At 36.1% G+C, this 14,661-nt stretch overlaps 1 protein-coding gene across 5 annotated transcripts in view; it reads left to right on the top strand.

The window, feature by feature from the left end:
* KIFAP3 (kinesin associated protein 3) overlaps positions 1-14,661 on the top strand; it is a 178,659-nt gene that overhangs the window by 54,687 nt on the left and 109,311 nt on the right. The gene's annotated exons all lie outside the window — the stretch shown is intronic.

The following is a 14,661-nucleotide window of genomic DNA, read 5'->3' as shown; positions in this document are numbered from 1 at the left end:
AGCCAGAGAAGGAACACAAGCAGGGGGGAGTGGGAGAGGGAGAACCAGGCTTCCCGCTAAGCAGGGAGCCTGATACGAGGCTTGATCCCAAGACGTTGGGATCATGACCTGAGCCGAAGGCAGCCGCTTTTTTAATCCAGTGTTTATACTTTTCAATAATGACAATCTTATCCCTTGAACACTAATATTAACTAATTTTAGTTCTAATAGTACTAGTATCTTATTTAACTTGTTTTCCTAGAAATCGTTAAAAGATTTCTCAAAAACTTCTCTTGATGAATAAAAGTTTCTTTCTTCTTTTTGAGGTTTATTGAGAGCTCAACAATTCAGTAGTATGGTTTCACAATCATTGTAGGAGATGCAAAGTCTTATGAACATTAGTGAGAATAATGTGGGGATTTTAAGTGTGCCTTCGACTCCTGCTTTGTAGTTGACTATTGATTTTTTTCTAGTTTTGTTGAGGTGTAATTGACATAACACTGTGTTAGGTGAAGACACACAGTGTGATGAGCTGGTGCACACATATATTGCAGAAATGTTTACCACAGTAAAGTTAGTTAAAATATCCTTCACCGCACATAATTACCATTTTGTTGTTGTTATGGTGAGAAACTTTAGTATCTATTCTCATAGCAACATTCAAATATACAGTACAGTTTTGTTAACTGTAGTTACCATGGTTTACATTAGATCCCTGGAACGTACTTGTTTTGTGTCTGGAGGTTTGTACCTGTTGACTAAGGTCTTCCGCTTTCCCCCACAACCCAGCATCAGTCTACTCTGTTTTAGGAGTACAGTATTTTCAGATCCCACATATTAAGTGAGAATATACAATATTTGTCTTCCTCTGTCTGATTTCACTTCAAATAATTCCCTCAAGGTCCATCTGTGTTGTCACAAATGGCAGAATATCCTCCTTTTTTTTTAAATGAATAATATTTCAGGGTGCGTGTGTGTGTGTGTGTACCACATCTTTATCTGTTCATCCATCAATGGACAGTTAGGCTGCTTCATGTCTCAGTTATTGTGAATAATGCCTCACTGAACATAGGAGTGCAGATATCTCTTTGAGATCATCATTTCATTTCCTTTTACCCAGATGTGGTGTTGCTGGATCATATGGTAGTTTTATTTTTAAATTTTTGAGGAACCTCCATACTCTTCTCCATAGTGGCTACACCAATTTACATTCCTGACAAGAGTGCAGTTTAAATTTCCTACCAATTTACATTCTTTTTACTCCACATCCTTGCCAGCATTTATCTCTTATCTTTTTAATGATAGCCATTCTGCTTTATGAGGTATGAGGTGATCTGTCATTGTGGTATTGATTTGCATTTCCCTGATGATTAGTGATGTTGAGCACCTTTGTAATTACCTATTGGTGATTTGTACGTCTTCTTTGGGGAAAATGTCTATTCAGATCCTTTGTACATTTTTTTAAAAGATTTTTATTTATTTATTTGATAGACAGAGATCACAAGTAGGCAGAGAGGCAGGCAGAGAGAGAGGAAGGGAAGCAGGCTCCCTGCTGAGCAGAGAGCCCGATGCGGGGCTCAATCCCAGGACCCTGGGATCATGACCTGAGCTGAAGGCAGAGGTCTTAACCCACTGAGCCACCCAGACCACCCCCCCTTTGTCCATTTTTAAATCAGATTTTTTTTTGCTTTTTTTTTTTTGCTATTGAGTTTGAGTTTCTTACATCTTTTAGGTATTAACCCCGTATCAGATACATGATTTGCAGATATTTTCTCCCATTCTGTAGGGTTGCCTTTTCATTTCGTTGATTGTTTTTTGCTGTACAAAAGCTTTTTTAATTTGATGTAGTCTCACTTGTTGATAACTGCTTTTGTTGGTTGTGCTTTTGGTGTCATTTCCAAAAAAATCATTGCCAAAACTGATGTCAAGGAACTTTTTTCCTCTATTTTCTTCTAGGAATTTTACAATTTCAAGTCCTTAATTCTAAGGATTATTTTATTTCAGTCCTTTTTCTTTTTTCCTTTGTAAGTCCAGTTCATTTTTGTGAGTGGTATTAGGGGCCCAGTTTCATTTTTTCTGTATGGGAGTATTCAGTTGTCCCAGCAACACCCCACCCCAGCTTTTTTAATTTTTTTTTAAAGAAACTGTCCTTTCTCCTATTGAGTATCCTTGGCTCTCTTGTCAAATATTAGTTGACCTTTATATGTGGGTTTATTTTGAGCTCTTGTTTCGTTGTTCTTTTATGCCTGTTTTTATGCGAACACCATACTGTTTGATTACCATAGCTTCGTAATATATTTTAAAAACAAAGTATAAGGCCTCAGCTTTATACTTCTTCAAGGCTGCTTTGGCTATTTTGATTCATTTTTTGCTTCATGTGACTTTTTGTATTTTTTTTTCTATTTCTGTGAAAAGTTGGAATTCTGTGAAAAATTAACATTGGAGATTTTTTTGATATTGGAATTTTGAGAGAGGACGTGGCTCTATAGATGTCTTTGGGTAGGATGGACATTTTAATGATAATAACTCAGACCATCCTTGAGCCCAGGATATCTTCACATTTATTTGTGTCTTCAGAGTTCTTTCATTAGTGTCTTAACAGTTTTCGGTGTATAGATCCTCCACTTCTTTGGTGAAATTTATTTCTAGACATATTATTGTTTTCGATGCTATAATAAATGAGATTGTTTTATTTCCTTTTATAGTTGTTAGGGTATGGGAGGAGTACAACTGATTTTTTGTATTGATTTTTTTTTATCATGAAACTTTACCGAATTCATTTATTCTAAATATGGATAAGGAAGATGTGGTCCATATTCTAATAGTGTGTTAGTAGTCTTAAGGGTATAAGATTATGTCTTCAGTAAACAGAGACATTTTCATGTCTTCCTTTCCAATTTTGTATGCCTTTATTTCTTTTTCTTGTCTAAATTCTCTGGCTAGTTCTTCCAGTATTATATTGAATAAAGGTGTCCAGAGTATGCATTTCTTGCCTTGCTGCTAATCTTAGAGTAAAAGCTTTCATTTTTTCACTGTTGAGTATGATGTTTGTAGTAAGATTTTCAATTTAACTTCTTTCTGTCCCTAGGAGTTTAATATGAAAGAATGTTGAATTTTATCAAATGCTCTTTCTGCATCTATTGAGATGATCATATGATTTTTGTCTTTTATTCTATTAATGTGATGTATCACATTTTTTTATTTGTGTATGCTGAACCATCTGTGCATCCCAGGGATAAATCCTTCTTTGTTATGCTGTGAATACTTTTAATGTGCTATGCATTCAATTTGCTAGTATTTTATTGAGAATTTTTATATCTCTGTTCATCAACAATACTGGTCTGTAGTTTTTTGTTTTATATTTTTCCTTGTAGTATCCTTATCTAGCTTTGTGTATCAGGGTAACTCTTCAACTTTTTGGAAGAGTTTGAGAAGGATTGGCATTAATTCTTCTTTAAATGTTTGGTAGGAGCTGTCTGTGAAGCCATCTGGTCCTGGGCTTTTCTTTTTGCAAGGTTTGTGCTTACTGATTCAGTCTGCTGATTCATTATTGGTCTGTTCAGATTTTCTTCATGATTCAGTCTTGATAGGTTGTATGTATCTAGAAATTTATTCTTTTTTCTAGGATATTCACTTGGCTTGTAATTATTTATCTTAGTCTCTTAAGATCCCTTGTATTTCTGTTGTATTCATTGTAATGTCTCCTCTTTCATTTGTAATTTCATTTCAATCCTTTTTCTTTTTTCCTTTGTAAATCCATTAAAAGTTTGTTAACTTTATCTTTTAAAAAACCCCAACTCTTAGTTTTGCTGAATCTTTTCTGTTGTTTTTCTCTTCTCTAATTCATTTGTTTCTGCTTTGATCTTTGTTATTTCCTTCATTCAACTACTTTGGGCTTTATTTGTTCTTTTTCTAGTTCTTTCAGGTATAAAGTTTGGTTGTTTGAGATTTTTCTTTTTTAGTTTTCTTTTTTCTTCATGTTAGTATTTATGACTATACACATCCCTCTTCTTACTGCTTTTGCTGCGTTCTTTAAGTTTTGGTATGTTGTGTTTGGTTTTTGTTAGTTTCAAGGTCATTTTTTATTTTTTATTTATTTTATTATTATTATTATTATTTTTAACATGTAATATATTATTTGTCCCAGGGGTACAGGTCTGTGAATCATCAGGCTTACACATTTCACAGCACTCACCATAGCACATACCCTTCCCAATGTCCATCACCTAGCCACCCTATTCCTACCCCTCCCACCTCCCAACAACTCTCAGTTTGTTTCCTGAGATTAAGAGTCTCTTATGGTTTGTCTCTCTCCTGATCCCATCTTGTTTCATTTTTTCCTTCCCTACCCCCAGACCCCCACCCTGCCTCTCAAATTCCTCATATCAGTGAGATCATAGGATAATTGTTTTTCTCTGATTGACTTATTTTGCTCAGCATAAAACCCTCTAGTTCCATCCACGTCATTGCAAATGACAAGATTTCATTTCTTTTGGAGGCTGCATAGTATTCCATTGTATATATATACCACATCTTCTTTATCCATTCATCTGTTGATGGACATATATGTTCTATCCATAGTTTGAAAATTGTGGACATTGTTGCTATAGACATTCAGGTATGGAGCACTAAAATTTGTATCTTTAGGGTAAATACCCAGTAATGCGATTGCTGGGTTGTAGGATAGCTCTATTTTCAACTTTTTCAGGAACCTCCATACTGTTTTCCAGCATGGCTGCACCAGCTCACATTCCCAACAACAGTGTAGGAGGGTTCCCCTTTCTCCGCATCCTCACCAGCATCTATCATTTCCTGACTTGTTAATTTTAGCCATTCTGACTGGCGTGAGGTGGCATCTCACTGTGATTTTGATTTGTATTTCCTTGATGCCGAGTAATGTTGAGCACTTTTTCATGTGTCTGTTGGCCATCTGGATATCTTCCTTGCAGAAATGTCTTTTCATGTCCTCTGCCCATTTCTTGATTGGATTATTTGTTCTTTGGGTGTTGAGTTTGATAAGTTCTTTATAGATTTTGGATACTAGCCCTTTGTATGATATGTCATTTGTGAACATCTTCTCCCATTCTGTCAGTTGTCTTTTGGTTTTGTTGATGGTTTCCTTTGCTGTGCAAAAGTTTTTGATCTTGATGAAGTCCCAATAGTTCATTTTTGCCCTTGCTTCCCTTGCCTTTGGCGATGTTCCTAGGAAGCAGTTGCTGGGGCTGAGATCGAAGAGATTGCTGCCTGTGTTCTCCTCAAGGATTTTGTTGGATTCCTTTCTCACATTGAGGTCTTTCACCCATTTTGAGTCTATTTTTGTGTGTGTGGTATAAGAAAATGGTCCAGTTTAATTCTTCCGTATGTGGCTGTCCAATTTTCCCAACACCATTTGTTGAAGAGACTGTCTTTTTCCCATTGGACATATTTTCCTGTTTTGTTGAAGATTAGTTGACCATAGAGTTGAGGGTCTATTTCTGGGCTCTCTATTCTGTTCCATTGATCTATGTGTCTGTTTTTGTGCCAGTGCCATACTGTCTTGATGATGACAGCTTTGTAATAGAACTTGAACTGTCTGGAATTGTGATACCACTAACTTTGGCTTTCTTTTCAACATTCCTCTGACTTGAGGTCTTTTCTGGTTCCATATAAAATTTAGGATTATTTGTTCCATTTCTTTGAAAGAAGTTAATGGTATTTTGATAGGGATTGCATTAAATGTGTAGATTGCTTTAGGTAGCATAGACATTTCCACAGTATTTGTTCTTCCAATCCGTGAGCATGGAACGTTTTTCCATTTTTTTGTGATTTCCTCGATTTCTTTCATGAGTACTTTATAGTTTTCTGAGTACAGATTCTTTGCCTGTTTGGTTACATTTATTCCTAGTTATCTTATTGTTTTGGGCACAATTGTAAATGAGATTGACTCCTTAATTTCTCTTTCTTCTGTCTTGCTGTTGGTGTATAGAAATGCAGCTGATTTCTGTGCATTGATTTTATATCCTGACACTTTACTGAATTCCTGTATGAGTTCTAATACCACAGTATGGTATTAGCACAAAAATAGACTCATATATCAACAGAACAGAATAGAAAACCCAGAAATGAACCCACAACTATATGTTCAATTAATCTTGGACAAAACAGGAAAGAATATCCAATGGGAAGAAGAGAATCTTTAACAAATGGTGCTGGGAAAACTAGACAGTAACATGCAAAATAATGTTTTCTTTGTTTTTTGTTTTTTTAACCACTTTGTTTACACCCTACACAAAAATAAATTAAAAATGTATTAAAGATCTAAATGTGAGACCTGAAACTATAAAAATCTTAGAGGAGAACAAGACATTGACCATAACAATTTCCTTCTAGATATGTCTCCTGAGGCAAGGGAAACAAAAACAAAAATAAACTAGTGGGACTTATCAAAATAAAAAGCTTCTGCACAGCGAAGTAACAATCAATAAAATTAAAAGGCAGCCTCTGGAATTGGAAAAGATACTTGCAAATGACATTATCTGACAAAGGGTTAGTTTCTAAAATATACAAAGAACTTCTACAACTCAATACACAGAAAACAATAACAGTCCAATTATAAAGTGGGCAGAAGACATGAAGAGACATTTTGTAAAAGAAGACATAGAGATGGCAAACAAAAGCTTTGCTTTCTTTCTCAAGGTTGCTTTGGTTATTAGGAGTCTTTTGTCATTTTATACAAATTGTAGGATTGTTCTAACTGTGTGAAAAATGCTGTTGGTATTTTGATAGGGATTGCATTAAGTGTGTAGATAACTTTGGGCATTATAAACATTTTAGCAATGTTTGTTCTGAGCAGCTGGGTTGCTCAGTCTGCTAACCATCTGCCTTTGGCTCAGGTCATGATCCCAGAGTCCTGGGATCAGAGTCCCATATCAGGCTTCCTGCTCAGTGGGGAGTCTGATTCTCTCTCTGACCCTCTCCCTGTTCCTGCCCTCCTCCTCTCTCTCTCTCAAAAATAAATAAAATATTTTTTTAAAAAAAGTGGTTTTTTTTTTTCCCCAATCTGTGAACATGAAATGTTTTTTCCTTTCTTTGTGTCATTTTCCATTTCTTTCATCAGTGTTTTATAGTTTTCACAGTATAGGTCTTCCACCTCTTTGGATAGCTTTATTCCTAGGTATCTATGGTTTTTGGTGAAAATTTACTTTATTTTATTTTATCTTATATTTGTCAGAGAGAGAATAGAAGCATGGAGAGCTGCAGGCAGAACAGGCAGAGCAGGCAGAGGGAGAAGCAGATCCCCGCAGAGCAGGGAGCCCAATGTGGGACTCCATCTCAGGACAGATGCTTAGCAGATGCTTAACAGACCGAGCCACCCACGTGTCCCTTTGATGAAATTATAAATGGGATTGATTCCTTAATTTCTCTTTCTACTGGTTCATTATCGACGTATGGAAATACATCAGATTTCTGTACATTGATTTTGTATCCTGTGACTTTACTGAATTTGTGGTTTAGTAGTTTGGGTGCAGTCTTTCGGGTTTTCTATGTAGAGTATCGTGTCACCTGCAAATAGTTTAAGTTGTACTTCTTCCTTGCCAGTTTAGGTGCATTTTATTTCTTTGTATTGTCTGACTGCTGTGGCCAGGACTTCCAGTACTGTGTTAAATAACAGTGGTAAGAGTGGACATCCCTGTCTTGTCTCTGACCGTAGAGGAGATGCTCTCAGTTTTTTCCCATTGAGGATGATCTTACCTTTGGGTTTTTCATAGGTGGCCTTTATTAAGTTGAAGTATGTTTGCTCTAAGCCTGCTTTGTGGTGGGTTTTTATCATGAGTGGATGTTGTACTTTGTCAAATGCTTTTCCTGCATCTATTTGAAAGGAACATATGGTTCTTGTCCTTTCTTTTATTCATGTAGTATATTATGTTGACTGATTTGCAAATACTGAGCCACGCTTGCAAATCAGAGTAAGTCCCACCTGATTGTCATGAGTGATTTTTTGCTGTATTGTTGGATTTGGTTTGCTAGCATTTTATTGAGAATCTTTGCACATGTTTATCAGTAAAGGACACTGGCCTGTAATTCTGTTTTAGTGAGGCCTTTATCTGGTTTTGGCCTTAGGGTAGGGTTTTGGCATTCGGTGATTCTGACTTCATAAAATGAATTTGGAAGTTTTCTTTTTCTATTTTTTGGAATAGTTTGAGAAGAGTAGGTATTTACTCTTCTTTAAATATTTGGTAGACTCTGCCATCTCGCCTTGGAGTTAGGAGTTTTTTGATTACTGATTCAGGTTTTTTGTGGTTTTGGGTCTGTTCAAGTTTTCTATATTTTCGTATTTCAGTTTTGGTAGTTTGTATGTTTCTAGGAATGTATCCGTTTCTTCCAGGTTGTCCAGTTTGTGGGCTTATAGTTTTTTTTATAATATTCTCTTATAATTGTTTGTATTTCTGTGGTATTAGTTGTTATTTCTCCTCTCTCATTTGTGATTTTATTTATTCAAGTACTTTCTCTTTTCTTTTTGATAGCTCTAGCTAAAGGTTTATCAATTTTATTATTTTCAAAGAACCAACTCCTGGTTTCATTCATATGTTGTATTGTTTCTTTTTTTGTTTCTATATCACTTATTTCTGCTCTGATCTTTATGATTTTCTTCCACCGCTGGCTTTAGACTTCATTTGTTCTTCTTCTTCTATCTCCCTTAGGTGTAAGGTTCAATGGTTTATTTGAGATTTTCCTGCTTCTTAGGGTAGACATGTATGGCTATGTATTTCCCTCTTATAACCACTTTTGCTGCATCCCAGTGGTTTTAGATCATTGTGTTTTCATTTCCATTTGTTTCCATGGTTTTTTTTTTTTTTAATTTCTTCTTTGATTTCCTGGTTGGCCCATTCATTGTTTATTAGCATGTTGTTTAACCTTCATGTATTTGTGGTCTTTCCAATTTTTCTCTTGTAGATGATTTCTAGTTTCATAATGTTGTGGTTAGAAAAGTGTCTGCTATGATCTCAGTCTTTTTATATTTGTTAAGATCTGATTTCTGATCTAAAATGTGATCTATTCTGGAGAATGCCCCATATGCCCTTGAAAAGAATGTGTATTCTGCTGTTTTAGTGTAGAGTGTTCTGAATATATCTGTTAAATCCATCTAGTCTAGTGTGTCATTCAAAGCCATTGTTTCCTTATTGACTTTCTGTTTAGGTGATATGTCCATTGATGTAAGTAGATATTAAAATCTATTATTACCATTCCTTTATATATAAATATGAAGTTCCTTTATATTGGTTATTGTTTTTATGTATTTTGGTGCTCCCATGTTGGGTGCATAAATATTTACTGTTGTTAGAGCTTGTTGGATTGTCCCCCTTATTAAAACTTTGTTTTAAAGTCTAATTTGTCTAATACAAATATTGCTACTCTAGCTTTCTTTTGATATCCATTTGCATGATAAGTTTTTCTCCATTCCCTCCCTTTCGGTCTGCAGGTCTAAAATGAGTTTGTTTTTTTTTTTTAAGATTTTATTTATTTATTTGACAGAGAGAGATCACAAGTAGGCAGAGAGGCAGGCAGAGATAAAGGAAGGGAGGCAGGCTTCCCACCAGGCAGAAAGCCCAATGCAGGGCTCGATTCCAGAACCCTGGGATGGATCATGACCTGAGTTGAAGGCAGAGGCTTTAACCCACTGAGCCACCCAGGTGCCCCTAAAATGAGTTTCTTATAGGAAACATAGAGACATCTCAATTCTGACACCCATTGCATTTTGATTGGAGCCTTTATTCTATCTACATTCAAAGTAATTACAATACATGTATTTATTGTCATTTTATTATTTGTTTTTTCATTGTTTTTGGAAATTTCCTCTGATCCTTTCCTGTCTTTGTCACTTTTGGTTTGTCCTTTACACTCAAAGTGGCCCTTTTAGTATTTCTTGCAGGGTTGGTTTAGTAGCCATGAACTCCTTTAGATTTTATTTGTCTGAGAAACCCTTTATCTCTCCTGCAATTCTGAATGCTAGCCTTTCTGGATAGAGTATCCTTACCTGCAGATTTTTCCCATTCAGCACTGTGAATATATCAGACCACTGTCTTCTGGCTAAGTTTCTGTTGAGAAATCTCCAGCTACCCTTATGGATTTTCTTTTGTCTTGCTGTTTTTAAGATTTTTTTCCTTATCACTCTATTTTACAAATTTAATTATAATATGTCTTGGTGTTGGCCTGCTTTTGTTGATTTTGATGGGAGTTCTCTGTGCCTCGTGAGTCTGGATGACTCCTTCCACAGACTGGTGAAATTTTCAGCTATTATTTCTTGGAATAAATTTTCTGTTCCCTTTTCTCTCTCTTCTGGGACTCCTACAATAAAAATGTTACTACGTTTGATGGAGTCACTTACAAGTTCCCTATGTTTATTATCATGTTCCATAATTCTTCTTTCTCTCTTTTCTTCAGCTTCATTATTTTCTGTTACTCTTTGATGTCACTAATTCATTCCTCTACTTCTTTCAGCCCACTTTGTTGCCTCAAGCCTGTTTCCAGTCTTATTGCATTCTTCATCTCTGATTCTTTTTTAACTCTTTTATTTCTGTGATAAGGGTCTCACTGATGTCTTTTATTCTTTCCTCAAGCCCAGTGAGTATCCTTATGATTTGCTTTATATTCTTCATATGGCATGTTACTTATATATGTTTCACTTAGATTGCTGGCCTTGGTCTTATCTTGCTTTTTCATTTGGGATAAATTCCTCCATCTTGGCATTTTTGTCTATGTCTCTGCCTTCTTCTGTATATTACAAAACCCAGTTATGTCTCCTGTTCCTGAAAGTAATGGCCTTATGATGAGGAGGTCATATAGTGCCCAGGGCCTGGCCCTTCAAGGAGTGTCTCTGGTTTGTGCTTCATGAGCCTTGCTATTGAGTTTTGCTCTGTCCTTCAGGCCAGTCCTCTGCAGAGGCTCTCCTTGCCTGCTGTGGCAGTGTTTGGTTCCTCACCTAAATGTGGCAAGTTTTAACTAAGTGTCATGTGGTCTGCTTATGAAATGAGATCTATCACCACTTCCACCAGAACTGAGGCCCTGCAGAACTCCCTGGTTGGGACACATGGTGTGAGCAGGAGTTGTGTTGAACTTCTGTGGGAGGGGTCCACCCCACTGGGACTAAGGCAAGCTTGACTTATATGGGCAGTCCCACCAGAGCATAGTCGGGTAGGGCCTGGTATATGCAAGTTAGCCAGTGTGGGGACTGTGCTGCTCTATGATTATGCTGAGGGGCAGAGGTGGGAAATGGCACCATCTAGTCCCTTCGTTCCCAGAGAGGTGTCTCTGTGAATGCTGCCTCTCAGTGACATGCTCTGAGAAGAGCACATAATCTCCCCATTGCATGTCCCAAGGGTTCTTCAGATTGCTGTTTCCATACTGCCTGCCCCTGGATTGTTTGCTTCTCTCCAGGATTAGTGTAGTGGCCTCAGGACTCAGCTAAGCCCACTGACCTTTAAAACTCCAGGCTTTAAGCCCCACTGTGCAAGAACTCAGGAAATTCAGTTCCTCTTGTTTTCTAAGCCAATGGTGTTGGGGAAGCATTCTCTTTGTATGTTTCCCAGTTTGTTCTCTTTCTCTCTCTCTCTCTCACCCTTTTCCCAACCATGACTCCCTCCCCTCTGAAGCACCCATGGTCTGTTTCTCCCATAAGCCATGTTTATGCACTTTCTACCTTCTTCATCGTGGCCTCCCCTCTCCCTTTGATTGTGGAGTCTGTTTTCTCCGTCTTCAGGTTGATTTCTGTGGTATTTAGGATTATTTGATGGTTATCTAGTTAGATGAGAGAAGCCTAAGGTCCTTCGACTCCACTGCCATCTCCAAGAAAATAATTTTTATGAACTGAATTTTTAATTTAGTCATACTTTGATGGTGTAAGATATGGTTTCAAATGTTGTATGCACATTTGAATGTGCATTCTGGTACTGTTCTGTGTAATGTTCTATAAATATCACTGAGACGTTAGTTGCTTACATGTTCATGTCTTTACATCTTGTGTTTTCTATACTTGTTCTATTAGTCAAAGAGTAATATTAAAATATTTGACTAAATTTATGAATTTGACTATTTTTCCTGCAGTCATGTCTGGTTTTGCTCCATGAATTTTCAAGTTTTACTCTTTTTTTTTTTTTGATTATTTATTTATTTATTTGACAGGCAGAGATCACAAGTAGGCAGAGAGGCAGGCAGAGAGAGAGGAAGGGAAGCAGGCTCCCTGCTGAACAGAGAGCCCGATGTGGGCCTCGATCCCAGGACCCTGGGATCATGACCTGAGCTGAAGGCAGAGGATTTAACCCACTGAGCCACCCAGGCGCCCTCAAGTTTTACTCTTAAGGATAGAAATATATAGGATTTATAGGATTGTCATGTCCTCTTGATTAGTTTGTCCTTGTCATTATGAAATGATCTTCATTATCTCTGGTAATATTCTTTTGTCTGAAATTACTTTTCCTTATATTAATATAGACACTCCAGCTTTGTTGTGACTAGTATTAGTATGTTTTATATTTGTCCATCCTTGTACTTTTAATCTATTTCTTTATATTGTTTTTTTTATACACAACCCATAGTTGAATCTTGCTTTTATTTACTTTTTCCCCCCTCTTTTTCCTCCTTGTCTGCATTCTTATGTATGAGGGTTTTCTTATTTGTTTGTTTTTGGTCTGTTTTATCTCCATTGTTGGTTTAGTGATGACTCTTTTGTTCCATCAGTTGCTTTAAAATTTATATTATACATCTTAAATTAATCATAAGTTGTCTGCCTCCAAGTATACATATTTAACTTATCATGTGTTAGGTCTGCCTTCAGGTAACATTGTACCACATCATCTGTGGTATAAGAACCATTACTCCCATTTCTTCCCTTCTCAACTTTCTGTTTTTATAATTAATATTAGTTATACATATGTATGTATGTATATACACACATATATATACTTACATAAATCCTACAATATAATTTACATTTTTAAAAAATTTTATTTATTTTTTCAGTGTTCCAGGATTCATTGTTTATGCACCACACCTAGTTCTTCATGCAATACATGCCCTCCTTAATACCAACCACCAGTCTCACCTAACCCTCTACCCTCCTCCCCTCCAAAATCATCAGTGTGTTTCTCAAGAGTCCAGAGTCTCTCGTGCTTTGTCTCCCTCTCTGATTTCCCCCAATTCACTTTTCCTTTCCTTCTCCTGATGTCCTCCATGTTATTCCTTATGCTCCACAAGTAAATGAAACCATATGATAATTGACTGTCTCTGCTTGACTTATTTCACTCAGCATAATCTCTTCCAATCCCGTCCATGTTGATACAAAAGTTGGGTATTCATCCTTTCTGATGGAGGCATGATACTCCATTGTATGTATGGATCATATCTTCTTTATCCATTTGTCTGTTGAAGGACATCTTGGCTCTTTCCACAGTTGGCGATTATGGCCATTGCTGCTATGAACATTGGGGTATAGATGGCCCTTCTTTCACTACATCTGTATCTTTGGGATAAATACCCAATAGTGCAATTGCAGGGCCATAGGGTAGCTCTGTTTTTAATTTCTTAAGGAGTCGCCACACTGTTTTCCAAAGTGGCTGTACCAACTTGTATTCCCACCAACAGTGTAAGAGGGTTCCACTTTCTTCACATCCTCTCCAATACTTATTGTTTTCTGTCTCATTAATTTTGGCCATTCTAGCTGGTGTAAGGTGGTATACAAAGAAACATTTTTATTTTAAAGATATTAAATTATTTAAAAAATAAAGTTACCATTTCCACTGCTATTATTTTGAGTAGGTTCATATTTCTGTCTGATGTTTTTCTTTGTGCCTAAAAGATTTTCTTTTATAATTCTTATAGAACAGATTTAATGATGATAAATTATTTTATCTTTTGTGTGTTTGAAAAAGACGTTTTTTTTCTTTTTGAAATGTTTTCACTGGTTTAGAATTTAAAGGTTACTTTTCTTTCTATATACCAAAGACATTTTTCCATTCTTGACCTGTTTGCATTGTTTTTACTGACAAGTCTTCTGTCATCCTTCCTTTTTTTTTCTTTTGTGTCTGTATAAAGTTTCTTTTTTCTATGGCTCTTTTCAGATTATCTCTTTATCATTTGTTTTGACAAGTTTGATTATGATATGCCTTGCTTTATTGGCTATTATTTCTTCAGGGACTTTAATTATAGGTATATTAGGCCACTTTAAATTATTCTACAGTTCACTGATAATCTACATTTTTGGTCTTTTTTTTCCATTTGTTTAATTTTGGAAATTTTCTATGTCCATGTCTTCAATTTCACTAATCTTTTCTTCTCCAATCTCTAAACTGCTGTAAATCCTATATAGTATAATCCCATCTCACTCATTATAGTTTCCATTGCTAGAAGTTAATTTGAATCTTTTTATATCTTCCATGGCTCTACCTAAGTTTCAGAACATCTGGAAAACAGTTATGTCTGTTTTAATGTTTCTCTCTGAACACTCTAACCTTGATGTCTGTTTCAGTGGGCTGATTTTTTCTCCTTATACATTGTGTTTTCCTGCTTTTTTGAAGAGCTGATAATTTTTTATTGACTACCAGACCGTGTGAAATTTATATTGTTTGGTGTTGGATATTTTTTTTCCTAAAAATATTTTTGAACTTTCTTCTGGGACATAATTAAATTACTTGGAAGCAGTTTGATCCT

The sequence above is a fragment of the Mustela putorius genome, unplaced genomic scaffold, assembly GCF_011764305.1.
Source record: "Mustela putorius furo isolate JIRA1106 unplaced genomic scaffold, ASM1176430v1.1 tig00000785_pilon_pilon_pilon, whole genome shotgun sequence".
In the NCBI taxonomy this organism is placed as follows: Eukaryota; Metazoa; Chordata; class Mammalia; order Carnivora; family Mustelidae; genus Mustela; species Mustela putorius.
The sequence above is the reverse complement of the archived record's forward strand: the minus strand, read 5'-3'. Positions and strand labels throughout refer to the sequence as shown.